General features: G+C 38.6%; 1 protein-coding gene across 4 annotated transcripts in view; it reads right to left on the reverse strand.

Annotated features, from left to right (window-relative positions):
• LOC107719749 (zinc finger and BTB domain-containing protein 20) overlaps positions 1-21,119 on the reverse strand; it is a 69,809-nt gene that overhangs the window by 20,436 nt on the left and 28,254 nt on the right. Inside the window, exon 1 of one of the 4 annotated variants that reach the window (XM_016527242.1) lies at positions 7,173-7,183. The exons of the other annotated variants lie outside the window; for them this stretch is intronic. The gene's annotated coding sequence lies outside the window, so the exon portion shown is untranslated. Of the gene's footprint in view, positions 1-7,172; positions 7,184-21,119 lie in introns of those variants that run through there. 4 annotated transcript variants of the gene reach the window in all.

Raw genomic sequence — 21,119 nt, forward strand, 5'->3', positions numbered from 1 at the left:
ATGCGGGGCATTGAAACTGCTTTTGAATGCACGATCGCTTTTTACTTTCACTTTCGAGATTTGCGATCGCACGTGCTCTGTGTAAACTACAGCGGCAGTACTTACCACACATTTTACAAGATCAGATGCTTGTCAGTGGTTCTCAGGATCTGTAAATCATTCGCCATCATCCTCAGTCATCTCTCCTTACTCTGTTTATGTGTTAAGTGAAATCTTATGCACTGTAATGTAACAGGCTACCGCTAGCAAGCAGCTAACCATATCCCTTTAGTGGCTCGCATTATTTTATTAGAATGTCATTATGTCAGATTGAGTTAGAAGCTATCGACCTGCGCCATCTAGTGTTTCATGACAAAGCTTTGCATTTCTGTCATGACAACTCTCAGAGAGTTTAGCATGGTAATATACATGACAATGTTAATGTGTTTGGTCTTGACAGAATAGATCTGCTACGCTGCTGCTCGTTGTTCACTAGCTTGTAGGGGTAAAACGGATTATAGTTGATCGTTTGCACGTGTTTCTAATGCCGCGTTCCAGGCAACCCGTAAACCGTGTTTTTCCAACCTTCTACCCGTGAAAGTGCACTGGAACGGCAGTCAAACCCGTGACTTTCCACCCGTGAACTCGTACTAGATCAATGTACTCCCAGTTCCGCGCTCTGACGTCACATAGCCCACGAAACAACAATGGCAGCCCCTTTCTGTCAAGACTGCAGCTGTGCACAGAGCATATACAGGGGGTAGTGCAAATGACATACTTGTATAACAAAATAATCTGTTTATTCTAGAAGTTTGTTTACATCTAGCTACCACAATTCCTTGCGCTCAGGCAGTTTGGCGTGACTTGCCTGGAACACTACAAAGTCGTGAGTCGTGGTTTGAAGTCGTGAATTACGGGCTCAAAAACCTGCCTGGATAAGTCTTGCCGATTTAAACATTCAAGTGTTTTAAACCATTCACGCACATTCGGAGCTGCGCGCACTCATTCAAAGTGCGCATAGAGAACTGCGTTTCAGACAAAGCGTGAACACAGAATTGATTCCTCTTTCGCATAACCTTGCATCTGAATGAACACATACACACATCTCAAAATAACTGTCTGGCGCAGACACGAATGGCGCAGACACGCAGTTTCGTTTAACACACTGAAGTGCGCATGACGCTTGTGTTTTCAGCCTCTGAATATGAGTATATGAACACACGAACATCTTTAGAACTGCTCTGAGAGTCACTTCATGAGTATTTTACCATTTCACCGAAATATTACTTATTGTAATGATAGTACTACTACTACTAATAAAATTATTATTAAAATATTATTTTTAAAGGAATATTTACCAGAAAAAAAATGTTTATCAGAATTTATTTAGCAGAAAAATAAAACAATATAACAAAATAATAGGGCCTTAAAAATTTAATTTTTGTTAAACTTTTAATAAATTGCTGTTTAATATTGTAAGTTTCATGATTTCAATTAATTAGACATGCTTTTTGATTAATAAAATTTAACTGAACCATTAAAATAAAGTCTAGAAAATGAAAAAGAAAAAAAACGGAATCAATATTCTCTATAGGCTACATGAAATATTCTCCTGGGAGATATATATATCATAGGTAGTTAATGTGACAAGATGAGGGTAAGATGATACATACTGTATATATCAAGTGTGTGTGTGTGTGTGTGTATACGTATATATATTAATAATATATTAATAATGTAATTAATAATAGTAAATAATAATTGATAAATAATAAACCATTATTCAGTTAATCATTATTTCTTACCCCAAGGTCATTGTCATTTTTACACACAGATTAAAATTTTAGCATTTACTTCTGAGAATATAACTGAGCTCCGCTTGCTGAATTAAACAAGCAATATAGTTAGGTCACTTGACAAAGCACACCAGCACACTAGAGTCGAAACAATCATATTTACAAGATGACCAATTAAAGAAATCATGACAGCATGAAATACACTAGTATTCTATTCTGAACACAGGCTTCTTCTCTCTTCCTCTCTCCACAGCTAACATTATGCACATTCTTATACCACATTCTATTTTAAAGGATCGGTTTACCCCCAAAAAATGAAGATTCTGTCAATATTTACTAACCCTCATGTTCCAAACTAGTTCTTTCTTGGCACACAAAGGGGTAGGATTTTAAAGATTTGTACTGGTCACTCTTTTATATGCAACTGCAATGAGTAAAGCTTCAAAGATCATAAGAGGACCATAAACATATCAAAAATATAGTCCAAAGTCCTGCTATATTCCAAGCAGGGCCTGAAAGTAACATTTTGCCACACCTGCCAATGGCAGGTGACTTGAGAAAATTTTCCAGCCAGAAATTTGTTTTTACCGGCCATTAAAAAAAAAATAGGCAGAAGAAAACATGTGTAATTGCATTTATTATTATTATTATTATTCCCATTGTACAAATTAAACAAATCAATAAAGAATTATCACTATACTATTAAGTATTTCATAACAATTAAAATAATAATAATAATAATTATTATTATTATATAGCAACAGTAAAATTACAATACTAATATTTATAATTGTCTTTTCTTTGCTTTTAAATGTTAAACCATAAAGCTTTTATCTTGGTGGAAAACCACAGGGAAACTTGAAATGCTTCTCATTTGTTGACATCAGATTTCTAAATGCTTCTCATCACAAGTTTGGGAAGATGTTTGGAGCATGTCACGTTTTCAAATGCACATTATAAGCGACCCAAACTCACAGCACTTGCACAGATGGAGTTTGTGTGAAGCAGCATTTACACCGAGCCACTCCGAGCCACTGAAAACACTGTTACTGTGAGCGGCTCACGTGAAAAGATCACAGTGCTGTGCATCAGATCACATATTTTTATAATTACAACGCAGTCTTTACAATTTGATAATCACGCCATATCTCATCCTCAGGCATTGTTAGAATTAACAAAAAAAGTTACCGGCCAGTAATACTGTCTTATATACTCGCCGATGCAATTTTGCAAACTCACATTTGTAAAAATTTTGGGACCTGATTTTAAGTCTTTTGAAGTCAAACTTGCCATTGCAATAGCCCAAACTTGAAATCGTTATTCACAGAAAATATTATGTCCAAATTATTGCAGTTCTGGTTGGTGATGCAGAAACACTGATACTGCCTTACCATCATGCACAGACTACAAGCACTTTACAGGCCATGTTCTTTCACAAGAAGAGCTTAGTATACATTTTGATTTATTTTGAAAGCTTAGCCTACATTCAAAACAAGGAAGAGGACAGGCACAGTGTGACACTGTCAGATTGCAGCATTTCAAACGTGACTAAAAAGCCCTAAAAAAGACACAATCCTTGGAGATTTGATGACCCTTTACATTGCCTTAACTCCACTGCTTCTTCTTTCCCTCTCTCATCCCCCTTTATGCGTTGAAGTGGTTAGCCTGAGATTCGATTTAGTCGTTGTCTAGACCAGTGTGTCATTCCCATGTTGTGGCTCTGTGAATGGATCCAGCATCAGTAGGTCACAGTCACCATCCATCGAGTCAAAACAGTAGCTGTGGTGCTATCCTCGCAAAACCTTATCCCTCTCTCTTTCTTATTATTTCTGTATCCTCAGCGTTTATTCTACATGATGACAAAAGACAATAATTTTGTCATTGAAAGCAAAAAAACATCTTAGATGCTGACATAATGTGGAACAAGTGATTTAATAAATAGATCCGACTCTGGATGAGCCACACTCCAAAGATGCTGTAAAATTCACACAACGATATTCGCACACCTGTGACCACACATCAGTGAAATTCTATATTAATGTGGCAAGTTGCCTTGTTGCTCGGCAACCATAAACAGCCTACATTATTGCATTCCACCTGCACAATTTTTTAATTGATGTGCAATACACAAAACAACACACTTTCATTAAAACAATAAAACAATTTTTACTTTTCTGATAGTTTTATACAAAATGCTAAATTACTATATTAAACAAGCACATATAATCAGTGATATGACAAGCAGTGTAGTATGACTTTTTTTGGTTAATATTACCAATTACCAATCATTAACCAAAAAAAAAAAAATTCATACTATAAGAAGTATGCTAGTGTTTCTTTCTAAACAAAGTTATGGTCTGTGTTTACAGTAGGGCTGGGCGAAATGGCCAAAAAATTATCACAATAGAATTTTTCAAATCAGTCTATATCGATGATTATCACGATAAATTACAAATTTTAATTTCTTTCAAGTTTAAAGGCAGATTTTTGTTCTTTAAGTGTTTTAAACTACTCTTTATGGTCAGAACATGACAAACACTTCACATTTTTTAATTCTTTACACTTTTCCAGTCATTTTCCTTAAAATAAATACCTTAATTTAAAAATGACTTTGATGACGGGTATCTTCAGCACAGTTTGCAGTGCAGGCAGCAATCCTATTAGCTTTTTTGTCTCAGAAATGCACATTTGCATGCACAGTAGCTTGAGTTGACAGTAGTAGCTTGAGTTAGGATGCAGCTGTGAATTTATGTTCATTATCAAAAACAGTAATATCTGTAAAAATTGCAACAACCTCATATTTATTTGGTGGAAAGTAATTATTCTGACTGTTTGAGTTTTATTAAAATGAACCATTGGTCTTCCATAGTAGCGTACATTAAGATCATGATAACCACAGTTAAAAGCACACATATAGCACATCAATACTATGGTAAAAGTATAACTATATGATTTCTAGGTATTTGTATGAAAGATAGTAGTCTAAATACACAAACACTATATCTTAATCACAAATAAATTGTAATTATATTCCATTACACCTTTAATACATTTGATACATGTCTACATTAAAGGGATAGTTCACCAAAATGAAAATTCTGTCATTAATTACTCTCCCTCATGTTGTTCCAAACCTGTACAACCTTCACATCTTCGGAACACAAATTAAGATATTTTTGATGAAATCCAAGAGCTCTCTGAGTACCAAGTTCAATGCCCAAAAATGTAGTAAGGACATCGATAAAATAGTCCATGTGACATCAGTGGTTCAACTATAATTTTATGAAGCTACAAGAATACTTTATGTGCACAAAGAAAACAAAAGTGGCTTTATTCAATGATTTCTCTTCCTGGTCAGTCCCCGCCGCCATTCACGAGAGTACCATGACATATGCGTGTGGTGCTGCTGACGCAGGAGCTGGCATTCTGACATAGAACATGAATGTGCATGTTTACAAGCAGAGGAATGCAAACGCATGCATCATGGTAATCTCGTGAATGGCAGCCAGAAAAAAAATTAATCGTTGAAGTCTTTTATTTTCTTTATTTTTTATTTACTTTTTTTTGCGCACAAAAAGTATTCTCGTAGCTTCATAAAATTACAATTGAACGACTGATGCCACATGAACTATTTTAACAATGTACTTACTACCTTTCTGGGCTTTAAACATGATAGTTCCATTGCTGTCTATAAAAAATATCTTAAATTGTGTTCTAAAAATGAACAAAGCTCTTACAGATTTGGAACGACATGAGGGTGAGTTATTAATTACAAAAAAATTATTTTTGGGTGAACTATTCCTTTAAAGGGGTCATATGATGCGATTTCAAGTTTTCCTTTCTCTTTGGAGTGTTAAAATATCATAGCATCATATTGAAAATAGCATCATATGACCCCTTTAATAATAAAATCAAATTTGATATGAATATCCCATATTTCTGCCATAATACCATGGTGCAGTTAGTGTTACTACAGTAAATACATGGTAAATGATGGTGATTTGTACATTGAAAAGCCTTCTGACTGTATCATTGCGCACAGTGTTTTGTCTTGTTTGTCATTTGTGTTCTTCACTGAATTCGAGCACTTCACACTGGATCTGTTAGTGTAGTGTTGTTTAGTGGCTGCGTGAACGAGACTTATCAACGAGTAAACCCATCTGCTCTAGTAAGTTCACATTGCGCTGCCATTTGGACTTTGAGCCGAGCGGATAAATAGTCCGCGTGGTGCGGTTTAAATAAGCAGTTTCGTTCCACTTTTGGCACATAAACATTGTGTCGAACATTTATCAAACCCTTGTTATTGTTTTATCGAGGAAAATTATATCACGATAATTATCGTTAGCATGTTATCGCCTGGTCCTAGCATGCATTATTCAGATGTCTTTCATCATTGCCGTTACATCTATGTATAGATGCCACATTCGACCGCTCCAGATACGTTGACGCGTTCGCTATCTTGGAACGGTCTATGTCATCAGTCACAATAACAGTCAATGAGTTTCAAAATGCAACAACATTGTGCAGCATCTGGTTGTAAAACCGCCTTAATTTAAATTCCTGAAGAAACGGGATAACCTTTCACAGTGTGTTTTTAATATGTATCAACTCAATATTACAGGTTTTTCAATTAAAGTACCTTTTAAATGCCTTGTTAGCTAACGGCTTCATCTTTGTGTTGTGTTAGCTTAGCAAAAGCATCTTCTGAAGTCTACTGAAGATATAAATATTCATACATGCGTATAACTACAGTTGCTGTGCAGATGCACCGGCAACTTGCTCTCGAGTGTTCACGGACATTCCAATATGGCTGACGGCTTGCGTATAGCAGCCCATAGAAACAGCCGCTAATAGGGCATCTACTTATATATATCTATGGTGACGTCTATCAGATTTTTTTTTTTTTTTCTAAAGTTGACAGTCTAAGAGCTGAGCCCAAGCCTCCATTACTAATTCCAAAAAGTCACTTTAGAACTAGTACGGAACAAGGAACGTTGAGTTGCTTCATTAAAGAGCAGGTCATATGGGTTTTTGAAAAATATCTCTTTTGCAGTTTATAACGTAGCTATCCTTAAATGAAAACAGGCTGCTGTGCCTGTGATACAGCTGTTCTGCGTTCTGATTAAAATGCTTGTTAACTTGATCAAGGACTCCTCTCTGTGCCAATCACAACAGGCTTGGCCAGCTGACCAATCAGAGCAGAGTAGGCTTATGGAAGGGAGGGGTTTGCTCCGAACTTGCTTGGAACGAATCATTTCAAAATCATTGGCAAATGACTCTAATATTAAATGTATATTCTGAGAAAATTACAATGTTTTCTGAACTTGAACTGATGCATTTAAACCTGTTGTAGGGGACACTAACACAATATTAGGACACTTTAAAATACCATATGACCTGCTCTTTAAAAGCTTATTGTATTACTGTAGTAAAAGCAGTGTATTATGTATAGAGTGTTATGAGAGAGACTGAAGAGCTGAGCCCAAGCCTCCGTTACTAATTCCAAAAAGTCACTTTAGATTTTTTCAATTTAAAAATCTTTACTGCTGACTCGTAAAATAGTCTCTTGTCGCCATCTAATGGCGGAACAATGTAACTAAATCACCATCACGAACACACACACTGTATCCTAATACTAAATAGTACTATTATTTATATAAAATATTATTTACTGAATGATGATATTTAATAAACAACAACAACAGCCATCATAAAAGTTGCTAGGAAATTCAGTCAAAAGTATGAAGGCAGAGCTCTGATATACAGCATTGAACTAACATAAACATGATGAGATTTTGCCAAAACTATTTGCTCTGGAACAAATAATAGATTAACGAGACCAAAGACTGCCCGTTAGATTTACCCAAAACGAAATATATCTCATGTTTAACCACTATAGAGACATCAGAGCCAGGGGTAAATGTATATATATATATATATATATATATATATATATATATGAACGGTCATTTGAAGCATTTTGTATGTTTTATAAACAGCGAAATAAGCGTGTATTTAACTGACATTCCAGAATCGTCATTAAGCTGACTATCTAGAGCGGTGAATGTGTATATGATTGTCAACCAATGGGATGCTATATTTTATTATTTCTGACAACAAAGCACTTGAATGCTACAAGTTTGTAATCACTAACTTCATAAGTAGGAAATAGGAAAAAGGAGCATATGAGATATGGGTCAACGGTGTAATTACAGAAATTAGATGCAACTACAGAAAATAATTACAGATGTAATCAAATGCAGATATTTAAAAAATATAAGTGCAATGTAAAATAAGTACATTGTATAAAAAGATTAATTGAAATGTTAGTACATAGTAGTTAACAACACGTAATGTAAAGTGGGTCTGCTTATTGCTTTAATCAATCTTTTAAAAGGCTCTTCATGTCATTCTAATGGATAGCTTATAATTGAACTGTGACAAACAGTAATTTCCAACAACATACAAATTAAAAGATGAATTTGTTGCCAGGGAAAAATCAGACATGGCATATGACAATCTGTGTACAGTCATTTTAGGTATCTAGGTTTTCTTTTAATATTTCAGTGTCCTTAGAAAAGGTTGATGTTTGTTTCTTCAAATACTGGTTTTATTTACCCATGCATATTTTCCATTTTATTTGCACGCCTCTAGCAGACAGCACAGATGCATGCAATTAAAAAAATTTTTTTTTCTTCAGAGATGCAACACTGAATTTCACAGATAACCTTTCGACAAACAATGCAGTCTTTGAATTCTCAAAATAATAGATTAACGAGACCAAAGACTGCCCGTTAGATTTACCCAAAACGAAATATATCTCATGTTTAACCACTATAGAGACATCAGAGCCAGGGGTAAATTCCAGTAGATCTGGCCGAGGTGAGGCGCTCTCTCCGTGGGTTCATGAGCGCTGAACGCCCGCTGACACCCTGGAGCATACGTCTCCGAAAACATCGAAGCAAATTTTCAAATAGACGTTATCTTTATTAGCAAACCACATATTTGAAGTCCAAACAAGTACATTCTCATCTAAAAAAAACTCTTAAAACTACATTCCGTGACACAAAACCAGTATTATTCTTAAACTATAGTGGATTTGGGCGACTCGCTATGAGAAATACGGCAAGCGGAGTGATACATGATACAGACAGTGAAGCGGTTGGAGGAGCTCTGTTATCATTTTTATCAGTCAATCAGATTTGAGGACTAGAAAGAACTGTTGTGTATATATATATATATATATATATATATATATATATATCAAATACTGGTTTTATTTACCCATGCATATTTTCCATTTTATTTGCACGCCTCTAGCAGACAGCACAGATGCATGCAATTAAAAAATTTTTTTTTTCTTCAGAGATGCAACACTGAATTTCACAGATAACCTTTCGACAAACAATGCAGTCTTTGAATTCTCAAAATCTCATCAATATTTCATGTGCCCATAAGACAAGACAATTTTCTAGATCTTTTTATTGGTCTCTTTCATATGACCGAAAATACAAAATATACATGGTTAAAATGTTGAAAAACATTCAAGATGGAAGGCTTTACAATGTCATAAGCCTTGTCTGTGATAAACCATTCAAGTTGGAATGCACAAGTTGTTCTCTTTGCCAGACCACACCATATTTGCCTGATAGCCGAGTGTGTCTGTGTGGAGAGTAACCAGTAACCGTCAACACATGCCAGGTGCCAAACCTCCCCCTTACTCACCAAACTCGCTTGCTAATCAGCCTTACCGACAACTAGAATTTATTATATTCTTGTGTGAATGTAAGAGTGAAAAAACATGATTAAGATCAATTACGCTCTGCACCAAAACGGAGAAATCTCAGACAATGTTGTTTGTTATTTTCCTTAGTAGAATTCTTAAGAATTTAAAACCTGTATAACTTGTTTGTTTTTAATCTATTTTTAAATTGATGGGCTACGTTTGTCATAACAGTGCTTTGCTTTTCATTGTACTTGTGCCGTTTACATAAGCGTAGCATACTGTACAGTACATGCATTATACTACATTTGTCAAAATGTGCAGTAAACAAAAGAGCACACTCCATGTTATACTGTATTCTACAATTTGTATCAACTTGACTTTCTATGTGCAGTGTGACAAATGAATCACAAGTAATATTAGTCACTATTTTTACACATTTTTTTGTGGGATGTTCTAACATAGTTATGTGACAAGCAGTGCTACATACACAATTTAAAATGTATCCTTGTGTAAGGCAAGCACATGTTGCATGTTGCATTTTGAAATGTGTCAGACCGCAATTCAAAATGCAATGCAGGTATGTGTTGCATTCTCTATAGCTGACATTATCACACCCTTGAGACACTGAATGTGTTACTATCACAGCCATGTAAGAGCACACAGTATGCAAAAAACTATTAAAATCTGTCCCTGTGTTCAGTTTCATTCTACTTTGCTAAATCACCAATAGTCGCTGCTGCTCGTGTCACTAGAAATCGCCAACTCTTATTGAAAATAAATGATGTTCGGTCACTCTGTGAATCACTGACGGTATGAACCCCCTCTTAAGACCTGTTTAACTAGAGTACCTGCATGCTAACATTACAATGTCACATCTCACAACAGCAAAGTCATAAATAATCAACACACATTATAGTATAATATATCATCCTGCAACACTGCACTAAAGGAAATTAATAAACATGACCACTAAAAAAGTCTTCTATAGATCAAAGCAACACTGACCTTGGTCTTTATGGTTGTCTTATAACTTAATGCATTACCAAACCTCACAGATTTATCCTATTACAGTGCATTTGTTTATTAATGAGATGTATAATACATACTCGAACATAGAGTATTAGCCACTCATTTTCCTGTGTTCTGATCAACAGGGTTGTTATTTCTGATTGTTACACCAGTGAAATACCAGTCTATGCTTTATTGGAGTTTGTGCCCTTGCATTATAACGACAAAAGTAATCCTCCCCATATTGCTGCAATGGCACAGTCATTGTGTAAGATAACATTACAAAATGCCCATGAACTTCAGAAGTCAGTAACATAACCCAGATATGCCTCACATTAACCCTTCATGCAGTGATAAGTCATCACTTTCAAGCTTAATATACTACCAGAAATCAAGATAGATAAATAAATGAGGGTTAATTTGTCATATATTATACTGCCTTGCAATGCTATGAATGTTGTATATATCAACATGGTGCATTTTGCCCAACCTACACTGCATTGTTGGCTAAATTTTGGTGCAAAGGATGCCTATGACTTGTTATGACTAGACATTTAATGCAAGTTACAACACTGATGAATGTAAAAATAATAATACGGTAATAATAATAAATTCTCAATGCATAAAAATAAGCAGATGACTAATTTTATGGTATGCAATGGCAGTGGATTTTGAATGCTTGGTCATGACCCAAAAATGTGTTGTCGGTTGATTCTGTTTTATTCTATTAGTACTGAGCATAGGTAGGATAGGAAAATAAACAGACTTGCACAACACTTAAAGGCTATGCATCCACTCAGAATGTGGTGCAAATTTTTGTGCTACTAGGAAGAAGCTAGACATTTAAGGTAGGTGGCAACACAGGGTGATTGTGTAAACCATAAATGAACCTACACTGTAAAAAATGACCGTGAATTTAACGATAAAAGACTGTAATGCAAGGTAAATGAAAATACGGCCAGGACTATAATATAATTTGAGTATTTGTGACATAATATTGATCATCTCAAAACAAAAAACAAAACAAAACAGGCACTTGTGAATGCAAAATGTGAATAGGGCCAAATTTTGGAGCATTTAAAAGCAGAAATGTGCAGCTTATATTTGAATAAAAGTAACCAACATTTGGCAATACAACTTAACTTGCAGTAAACCCAGAATATTTCTTTAAATAGCAATAATAAATATGGACAAACCATAAAACATATTGTTTAGTGTGGTGCACTGTTGGGAGACAATGTAGACACTTACAAATTGCCCAATTTACTATCTAGCCAATGTCACATGGATATTTTAGCAAATTGTTGGCCAGTGCAGTTTATGACAATATTAATACACTGTAGTGCTTGATTTTAGCTACATTCTTGATATTGTACATCTTGATGTTCACTATAAAATATTAGTTGATATATATTACAAATGAAATAATAAAACAGGCTACTTTATAAATACATTAGATGACCTGTCCAACAGATTTTTTGACAAAACATCAACTACTCAGTGACAGTGACCTCAATCCATCCACCATCATTCCAGCCAGATGCTGATGTTAAAAGACATAATTTGATAGAAACTAATCTTGATAGGCAATGTAGATCAGCCTGATAATAATATTGCCACGTGTCCCAGGTAAAAGAGGTTTTATTTGCACGAGGCTTTTTACTGAAGCCATGCATTATTCCATGATTTATTTTTTCTTTTATCTCATGATCGAACATTTTAGATAAATTCGGTCCCACTTTATATTAAGTGGCCTTAACTACTTACATCAAGAAATAAGTACAATGTACTTATTGTTGTCACGGAAACACCAGGCTCTTCCACTCATCAGCGATCCCAATCACCGGAGTTCTGATCACCCGCACCTGACCGTCATTCACTAATCACCAGCACCACAGTATAAGAGCACACAGTTCACACAAACACATTGTCTGGTCTCCATTGTGGAAAAGGACTCATCGCTCATGCCAAGCTACTTACCTGAACTCTTGTTCCAAGTCTCCCGATCTCCTTCGTCTTCTCACGCTCTCCAAAACCTGGTAACAGATTATACCGTCATCAGTATCCTTGCTCAACTCAGTAAAGACCTCTTATCTGCCATATCCTACCTGCTTCTGCTATTTATCCACATCTGTGCAATAAACCCGTCTGTTTGATTCTAACCTGTCTGTGTCTTGAGTCTGACCACACGTTACAGAAGACCAGACCATACCACCATGAATCAAACAGACGTGGACCCATTCCAGGTGCTGGTGGATTCCCTTCGCCGCGTGCTCACTGCTCCTGTCACCACCGCACCGGCTCCCGAATCTGTTAATCCACCAGTCTCTTCTTCACCCGGACCGATCTATGCTGCCAGTCCCATGGTCAATCCGGCGCCCTACTCTGGTTCGGCGGACGATTGCAGCGGATTCCTCCTGCAGTGTTCGCTCGCCCTGGTGATGCAACCGCATCGTTTCCCAACAGAGAGGGCTAAGATTTTATACTGTCCTTGTTAACAGGTCGAGCACTCCAATGGGCAGAATCATTGTGGCAGCAGAAGGGACCGGTCACTCAATCCTTGAATGCCTTTATTACCCACTTCCGCAAAGTTTTCGGTCGGCCAGTAGGAGATGCTTCAGTGGGGGAGAAATTATATCATCTGAAACAAGGCAAAACCTCTGTGCAAGACTATGCTCTACGTCTCCGCACTCTCGCAGCCTCAAGGGGTTGGAACGAGCGCTCCCTGTTGACGACTTATCGCCAAGGACTAGAGCCCTCTCTGCGGTTACGTCTAGCCGCCTTTGATGACACCATGGGGCTCGAGCGTTTCGTCCAACTCTCTATCCAGGTGGCTAATCGGCTCTATGGCTGTATGGAGGGTATTCAATGCCAAAATCCACCCATTCCGCTCCGCCAACCAGAGTTTCCCAGCCCTCCAGAACCACAGTACGAGCCCATGCAAGTTGATAACACCCGGTTATCCTCGGCCGAACGTCAACGTTGGCTGACCCAGGGCTTGTGACTGTGGCCAGGGCGGACATGTAATACGGATCCACGACCAGTGGTGAGTGTGGTTTCCTCTTCCTCCATTAATGTACATTCTTTGACTACAACCGTGCAGCTCACTACCCCTCACAATTGTGTTTCAGTTCATGCCCTCCTCGACTCTGGGTCAGCCGGCAACTTCATCTCCGCCGACCTATGCAATCAACTCCAGCTCAAGAAAAGACTCAACGACATCCCGTATAAAATCCAGTCAATAACTGGAAGTCCCCTCGGCCGAGGACAAGTATGACACTGCGCGGGCCCCATCCAGCTGCGTGTGGGCCAGTTACACGTGGAAAACATTTGTCTGTTGGTTCTGGAGGAATCCACCGCTGGGATGGTCCTAGGGCGCCCTTGGCTCGTTTTCCACAATCCTTCCATCTCGTGGTCAACGGGAGAAGTCCTGAAGTGGGGCAATGAATGTTTTCCTCACCTCCCAAGACCCATCTCATCGGTTCCAAGGATCCCAGTCAACTCCACTTCCATAGAGAGCCCCCTAGAAAGCCGTTCCATCGACATTCTAAAGGACTATGCCCACTTCAGTGACGTTTTCTGCCCGAAACGAGCCTCCCAATTACCACCTCACAAACCATGGGACTGCGCCATTGATCTCCTACCTGATGAACCAGTACCCAAAGGTAAAATATACTCCCTTTCCATCCCTCCAAGGTTATATGAATGAGGTATTCCGGGAGTACCTACATCGCTTCGTACTGGTCTACATCGACGACATCCTGGTGTACTCCCGGAATGAGGCTGAACATCGCCTGCACGTCTCTGAGGTCCTCCAACGGCTCCGAGAACATCAGCTGTTTCTCAAAGCTGAGAAGTGCACTTTCCACCAGGCTTCAATCCAGTTCCTCGGGTATCAGATCAGCTCCCAAGGTATCAAGATAGATGAGGGGAAGGTTGAAGCCATCAAGACCTGGCCCAAACCCACTACAATCAAAGAACTCCAGCGATTTCCTAGGTTTTTCACATTTCTACTGGCGTTTCATTCACAACTACAGCTCTATTACAGCCCCTTTGACCAACCTCCTGAAAGGCAAGCCCAAGTCTCTGTCCTGGTCGACCGAAGCTACTTCAGCTATGACAACTCTCCAACAGGCCTTTACGTCGGCCCAACTCCTGGTCCATCCAGACCCTCAGAAGCCCTTCATAGTCGAAGTGGATGCCTCAACAGCTGGAGATGGAGCCATCCTGTCCCAGCAGCAGGGGAGCCCCCCTCGGCTTCATCCATGTGCCTTCTTCTCCCGGAAATTATCCTCGGTGAAGCAAAACTATGATATTGGGAATAGAGAACTTCTGGCCATCAAGCTCGCCCGTGAGGAGTGGAGACTGGCTGGAGGGGGCCCTCCATCCGTTTGTAGTATACACAGACCACCGAAACCTTGAGTATCTCGGGGAGGCCAAAAGACTAAATCCCAGACAAGCCAGGTGGGCCCTTTTCTTTACCCGATTCCATTTCACCATATCGTCCAGGGACAAAAAACACTAAAGCAGATGCTCTCAAGACTCCACGCTCCGGATGATCTGTCAGAAAACCCTGAACCAATCCTCCCATCCAGTCTGATTGTCAGCCCGATTCAGTGGACCCTGGACGAGGACATCGCGGCTGCCAGTGTCTCCGATCCTGCTCCACCGGTGTGCCCCCCGACCCACACCTATGTCCCTTACAGCCAAAGGACCCCATTAATCCATACAGCGCATACTTCCCTGGGTACTGGTCATCCTGGGACCAATCAAACCCTCTCACTGCTACAAGATCGCTTCTGGTGGCCGGGAATGGCAGACGACATCAGAAGGTATGTGAGAGGATGCCAGGAATGCACCATGGCCTAAACACCCCGCCATTTACCATCTGGAAAGATCCTTCCTCTCCCCATTCCTTGGCGTCCATGGTCACACCTAGGAGTCTATTTCATCACAGATTTACCTGCATCAGATGGTAATACTTGCATCCTCGTCGCCGTGGATAGATTCTCCAAGGCCTGCTGGCTGGTACCCCTGAAAGGACTCCCAACTGCCATGGAGACTGCGGAGGTACTTTTTAACCATGTCTTTCGAAACTTTGGCATCCCAGAAGACATAGTATCAGATAGAGGTCCCCAATTTATCTCACGAGTTTGGAGATCTTTCCTCTCGCTCCTAGGTGTGACAGTAAGCCTATCTTCTGGATACCACCCCCAGAGCAACGGTCAAATGCCTCCGTACCTTCTGCCACAACCACCAGAACTCCTGGAACGGATTCATCGCCTGGGCCGAGTACGCACAGAACTCTCTTCGTCAGCCCTCTACGGATCTCACCCCCTTCCACTTGGTACTTGGCCTCTGTTCCCTTGGTCTGGGGAACCTGCAGACGTTCCATCAGTCACGCATTGGTTCCAGGAGATTGAGAGGGTCTGGGACTCAGCACACCAACATCTCCAGCGTGCAGTATGACATCACAAACATCATGCGGATGTCCGGAGAGCCTCCACTCCCATATTCCTTCCAGGACAGAAGGTGTGGCTCTCCACCCGAGACATCTGCCTCAGGCTTCCCTGCAGAAAGCTGAGTCCCAGATTCTTTGGTCCCTTCCCCATCATCCGCCAAATCAATCCGGTCACGTATGAACTCCAGCTCCCTTCACAATACAGAATTCACCCCACATTCCATGTCTCTCTGCTCAAACCCTATCACTCACCTGTTTCTCCTGTCTCCACAGAGCCTGGTCCCGTAGACGAACCCCCTCTTTCGTTGGTGCTGGAGGATGGAACAGTCTACTCCGTGAAGGAGATCCTGAGTTCCCGACGTCGTAGGGGTAGACTGGAATATCTGGTCGATTGGGAAGGATATGGCCCCGAAGAAAGATCATGGATCCCAAGAGATGATATACTCGATCCCAATCTCCTGCCAGAATTCCACGCTTCCCATCCCCAAGATCCAGCGCCACGTGGTCGAGGTCGTCCCCGATGACATCGGGGTTTTCGGCCCTCAGGAGCGGGCCGTGGAGAGGGGGGTTCTGTCACGGAAACACCAGGCTCTTCCACTCATCAGCGATCCCAATCACCGGAGTTCTGATCACCGTGACCTGACTGTCATTCACTAATCACCAGCACCACAGTATAAGAGCACACAGTTTGTGAGCACACACAAAAAACTGTTTTTATTGTTCTGGAGGTTGCAAAAGCTTATCACAATTCTTCAGCATCATAGATGAACGAATTTGTTTTTACTTTGATTAGAGATGTACTCCAGCTGTACTCCAGCTGAAACAGCTCTATGTCTGTCAGTGATTGGCAACTTCCCCATTAGTGTCAGACAATTGAGAAAAAGCCTGTCAGATCTATCATCAAAGACAATATAGTGACCCTGAACGTGTAATCAGTTTTATTGCCCACCAACTTGAGGGACCGGGACGTCTTCATCTCTACACCGGGCAATTATTCAATTTATGATGCCGATGGCAGAGATGCCAATGCGCATGTGACACTAGTTCCATTCACAAAGCACACGATTTTCTTGCAATAAAATTATCTTGTGAGAAAACAGCGTTTTGTTGTTCTGTAACTTCTATCAAAAGCTAAACATAGCTGACTTGTCAGCTTCCTGTATATTTTACATTTTCCGAAGATAAATTTAAATGGTGCTTGCTTGTGTAAACTAATTTTTAGCATATTGCTATGCAGTTACTAAGGTGTTTTGGGTAGTTGCTTACTGCCAAAAGTTGTCTGTTAGACAACTATGTTAAGACATGTCTATGTTAATCTGGTTGAATTTGTATTAAATTCAATTAGCTGAACTTTTTTTAGGTACATCTTCATGTGATTTCATAATAACTTCTATTGTCTTTAAAATATGGTTAAAGTTGGTAAATATGGTTACCACAAGCATATATTTGCATATAGTTAAAAGTATAATTAAAGGGGTCATATGATGCAATTTCAAATTTTCCTTGTCCACGCCCTCCTAAAATGCCTCGTTTAAACACGCCTCCACATGTCTACGTCACTGTGTGAGAAGATTTGCATAACACCACCCAAATGTTCACGCAAAGAAAGAAGGCGTAACTTTTATTCTCGCTGTAGTATTGTTGTTGCCGCCGCCGCCATGTCGTGGAGACGCTGTGTGTTTCGTTGTGAAAGTGAAACTACTTTGTTTGGCCTTCCAAAAGAGGACGATATCCGCTTCGTCATGCCAGGAGCTGATCCGTGCTGGTTGCTGAGGAAATACATCAACTTCGCGCTGTGGATCGCCGGATCGGCTTTCACCGTGGATGAAGCGGAGTCCAGCCCGGGGTCGTCACATGTGGTTGCCGCAAGCCCGCCGGCCGCTGCTCACTCAAGCCTGCCATGTGCGGCGCAATCACGTTGTGAAAGCGAAACTACTTTGTTTGGCCTTCCAAAAGAGGACACAACTAGAAATCAGTGGTTAAGTTGTATTTACAACACTGTTCCAGAAGAGTTCAACCCAAATATTCAGATGTGTGAAGCGCATTTTATGGAGGACTGTTTCCTGAACCTGCAGAGTAGCCTACAATGCGTCTGTGCACAAAGGCTGTTTCTATAAAGTGGGGCAGTTCCAACTTTGCAAGGACAGTCTGGCGCTTCTGACTCACAGCCTGTAAGTATGTTTTTTATATTTAAAGAATTTGCCACTGACGATTCAAAAGCGAGTTTTGAGCAGTGTAGAGTAGCGCTTGTTGTTTGTCGTTTCTCCAATGACAAATGCAGACATGATTTTATGTTTACGCGGTGTGATATGCAACGCAACGTGTAAAAAGACAGTATAAGTCATTATAATCAGTAATTATGTCCCCACTGGATGCAACAAATGCCTCGTTTATAATGGGCTTTACCAAATACACAACATAATGTTCTTTTTAGCAACGTCATATATGACCCCTTTAATTTCTTTACATGTGCCCATCAAAATATCTACTTCTTTAAAGCATGACAGAAGACTTTTAAAACAATGATTTAAAATTAATTTTAAATTAAAACATTTAATTTGACATTACATTTTCAAATGTGTATTAAAGTGTCTTAAGAAACATTCTTTAAGTACACTTAAAGCTATGCTTTGTAACTTTTGGCCCATTAGCAGTTGAGGCATAAAAATACTGGCGGAGGAACATTGTTTTGGTTATTATGGTTATTATGGCTTGAGGTGCAGCGCTGTGCTTATGGTTTACAGTCGATCACCTTATCAGTGCGAATCTCACTAACAATATCAAAACTCCCCCAATAATGAAAAAGACAGATATCAAAAAAAAAAAATTCTTATGAGCATGTGAGTAGCTAATACGCTGCTGTTGTTTTGACTTGTTTTAAAATAACATTACAAAAGTTTGGCTACACTGACATTAGATTTAATGATTGCTATTCATATCATAAAGTAAAACAGAATAGAATATAACTTGCCAAAGCTATTTATAGGCAGACCAAAAGCACTAACCGGTTTAGAAATTGGCATTCCTATCAACATGAACACTGTTTTTTGAACATAGTCAATGCACAGCATATGTGATGCTATGCAAAGTATGTTTATTTGTGTTTTATTACAGGCGCTGTTGTGTTCATTTTGCTTGTTTATTTTTAGTTAATAATATAGTTGTAGCCTGACGTTTTTTCTTCAGTTACAGATAAACAAATAAACAAATGATTCATGAGAAAACCATCCCAACAGCTCAAAAATCTAAATATTATTATAGGCTTACCATAATGAAAAACATGGTTTGGAAGATGGTTTCATGATGTACTTGCTCATTATTTACCGTTTGTTAATTCATTTCGAACAAAATTTACACTGTGTACTATTAAGTGGCTTTTTATTTCATTAATATATGCAAGTGCAGTTTTTTTTAAATATACTTTTAAGATTTGAAATGCACTACAAGTAGACATTTAATACAACTAAGCATACTTCTTTTTCACATAAAATCATTTGAGAAAGTCCAACCATTTAAACAAGTAATATCATTCATCTCATTAACAAGCCGCACAGTCATTCATATTCTTAGTATATATGATGCATATATGATAACATTTATGCAGAATATTTACACAATGATCATATTTGTGATTTCCTTAGCAAACGTCCAACATTGCCATGTGCTATTTTACAGACACTATAGCTGTAATGTTGTTATTCATATCATCACCATCAGAATACTCATTAATTAACAACAGCATGGTAACAAGACCCCAAAAGGTGACGAATTAACGCTAATGTAGTCCAAGATACATACTGTACTGCATATATTGTGTGCGCATCCTTTTGATCACCATCCACACTGCCAGAATATATGCATGTGAATATAAATGGCAGAGAACAGAGGTCATGATCAAAGCCATGTTCTCGGTATAAACAAAAAGAAAGGTGCTTTGTCTATACCATGCAGCATAACAAACAGTACAGACAATGAATACTTCATGCATATTGATACGGGTAGAGGAGGTAAACGTTTCCTGATAAACACGCACACACGTGCATGCAGAGAGACTTTAATAAAAGGAGATCATTAGGGCACGCAGTATGAAGATCTTTCAAAAGCTTTTTAGGGGTACATTAGATGTAACAGACATAAAAGCTTCACTAAACACTTCATTAGCCTCTCGAATATTTCATATATTTCGTGAAGCATAACACTACATACTAAGTGGCCGCCCACTTTTTTGGTGGCCTTGATTTTGCAAGTATTTTTATGGATTTCAAAAAATTCTTCAGAAAAGAGTCCTAGGCCTTGAACCAAACCATCCAGCTCTGAAATGAATCACAACATGACCAACTATGACTTGAAGCAAAAAAGTATGAAAATCAGAACAAAAGACATAACTGCGTATTTTATTTTATTATAATCAAATATCTAAAATATCTAAATAATTGCAGTTAATTATTTAGAGAATTAACTGCATATCCCATGGAGCATTGTGAATTACATACTTGAATCAAAGATGGCAGTAAAATATAAAATGCTTGATTTATAGTCATTGCTTATGAGAATAAAAAGTTATTTTAGTTCATTAATATTTCTGTAAGTTTTCCCCATGAAAAAGGATCACTTAAGTTTGAAGTTTATTTACTTTTCTGCTTAGCAATACTGAGATTGAATTATAGCAGAAAGTACATTGAAAAATAAAATCGCAAGGAAAAAACATAAAATACAAAGATAACAGAGAAATATAAAAACAAAATTTTCAAAACAAATTCAATAATACTACTCAAAAAAAGAAAAAGAAAAAGGATATACATTTGCACTAGGGCTGTTAATCGATTAAAATTTTTAATCTAATTAATCACATCCTTTTTCTGTGATTAATCGCGATTAATCGCATCTCTGATGTAATCAGCCTGGTTTCCTTTATATTAGCGTTGTTTTAGACGGATTGTTTGAATTCATTCGCTTACTGGATCAGTGGACTGAAAACTTTCCTGGAGTTTAGCGGCTTAAAATGATCTAATCGCAAGCAGAGAAGCAAAATTGGGTTAAAGGGTTAGAATAGAAATTGTGCTTCAGTAATTTTGCGTTAATTGCTGTAAATTATTTTATAGGGGTCATAATTGTAAAATTAATCGCAAGCATTAATGCCTTAACGTTG

The sequence above is a fragment of the Sinocyclocheilus rhinocerous genome, unplaced genomic scaffold (genome assembly GCF_001515625.1).
Source record: "Sinocyclocheilus rhinocerous isolate Xijiao unplaced genomic scaffold, SAMN03320098_v1.1 scaffold571, whole genome shotgun sequence".
Lineage (NCBI taxonomy): Eukaryota > Metazoa > Chordata > Actinopteri > Cypriniformes > Cyprinidae > Sinocyclocheilus > Sinocyclocheilus rhinocerous.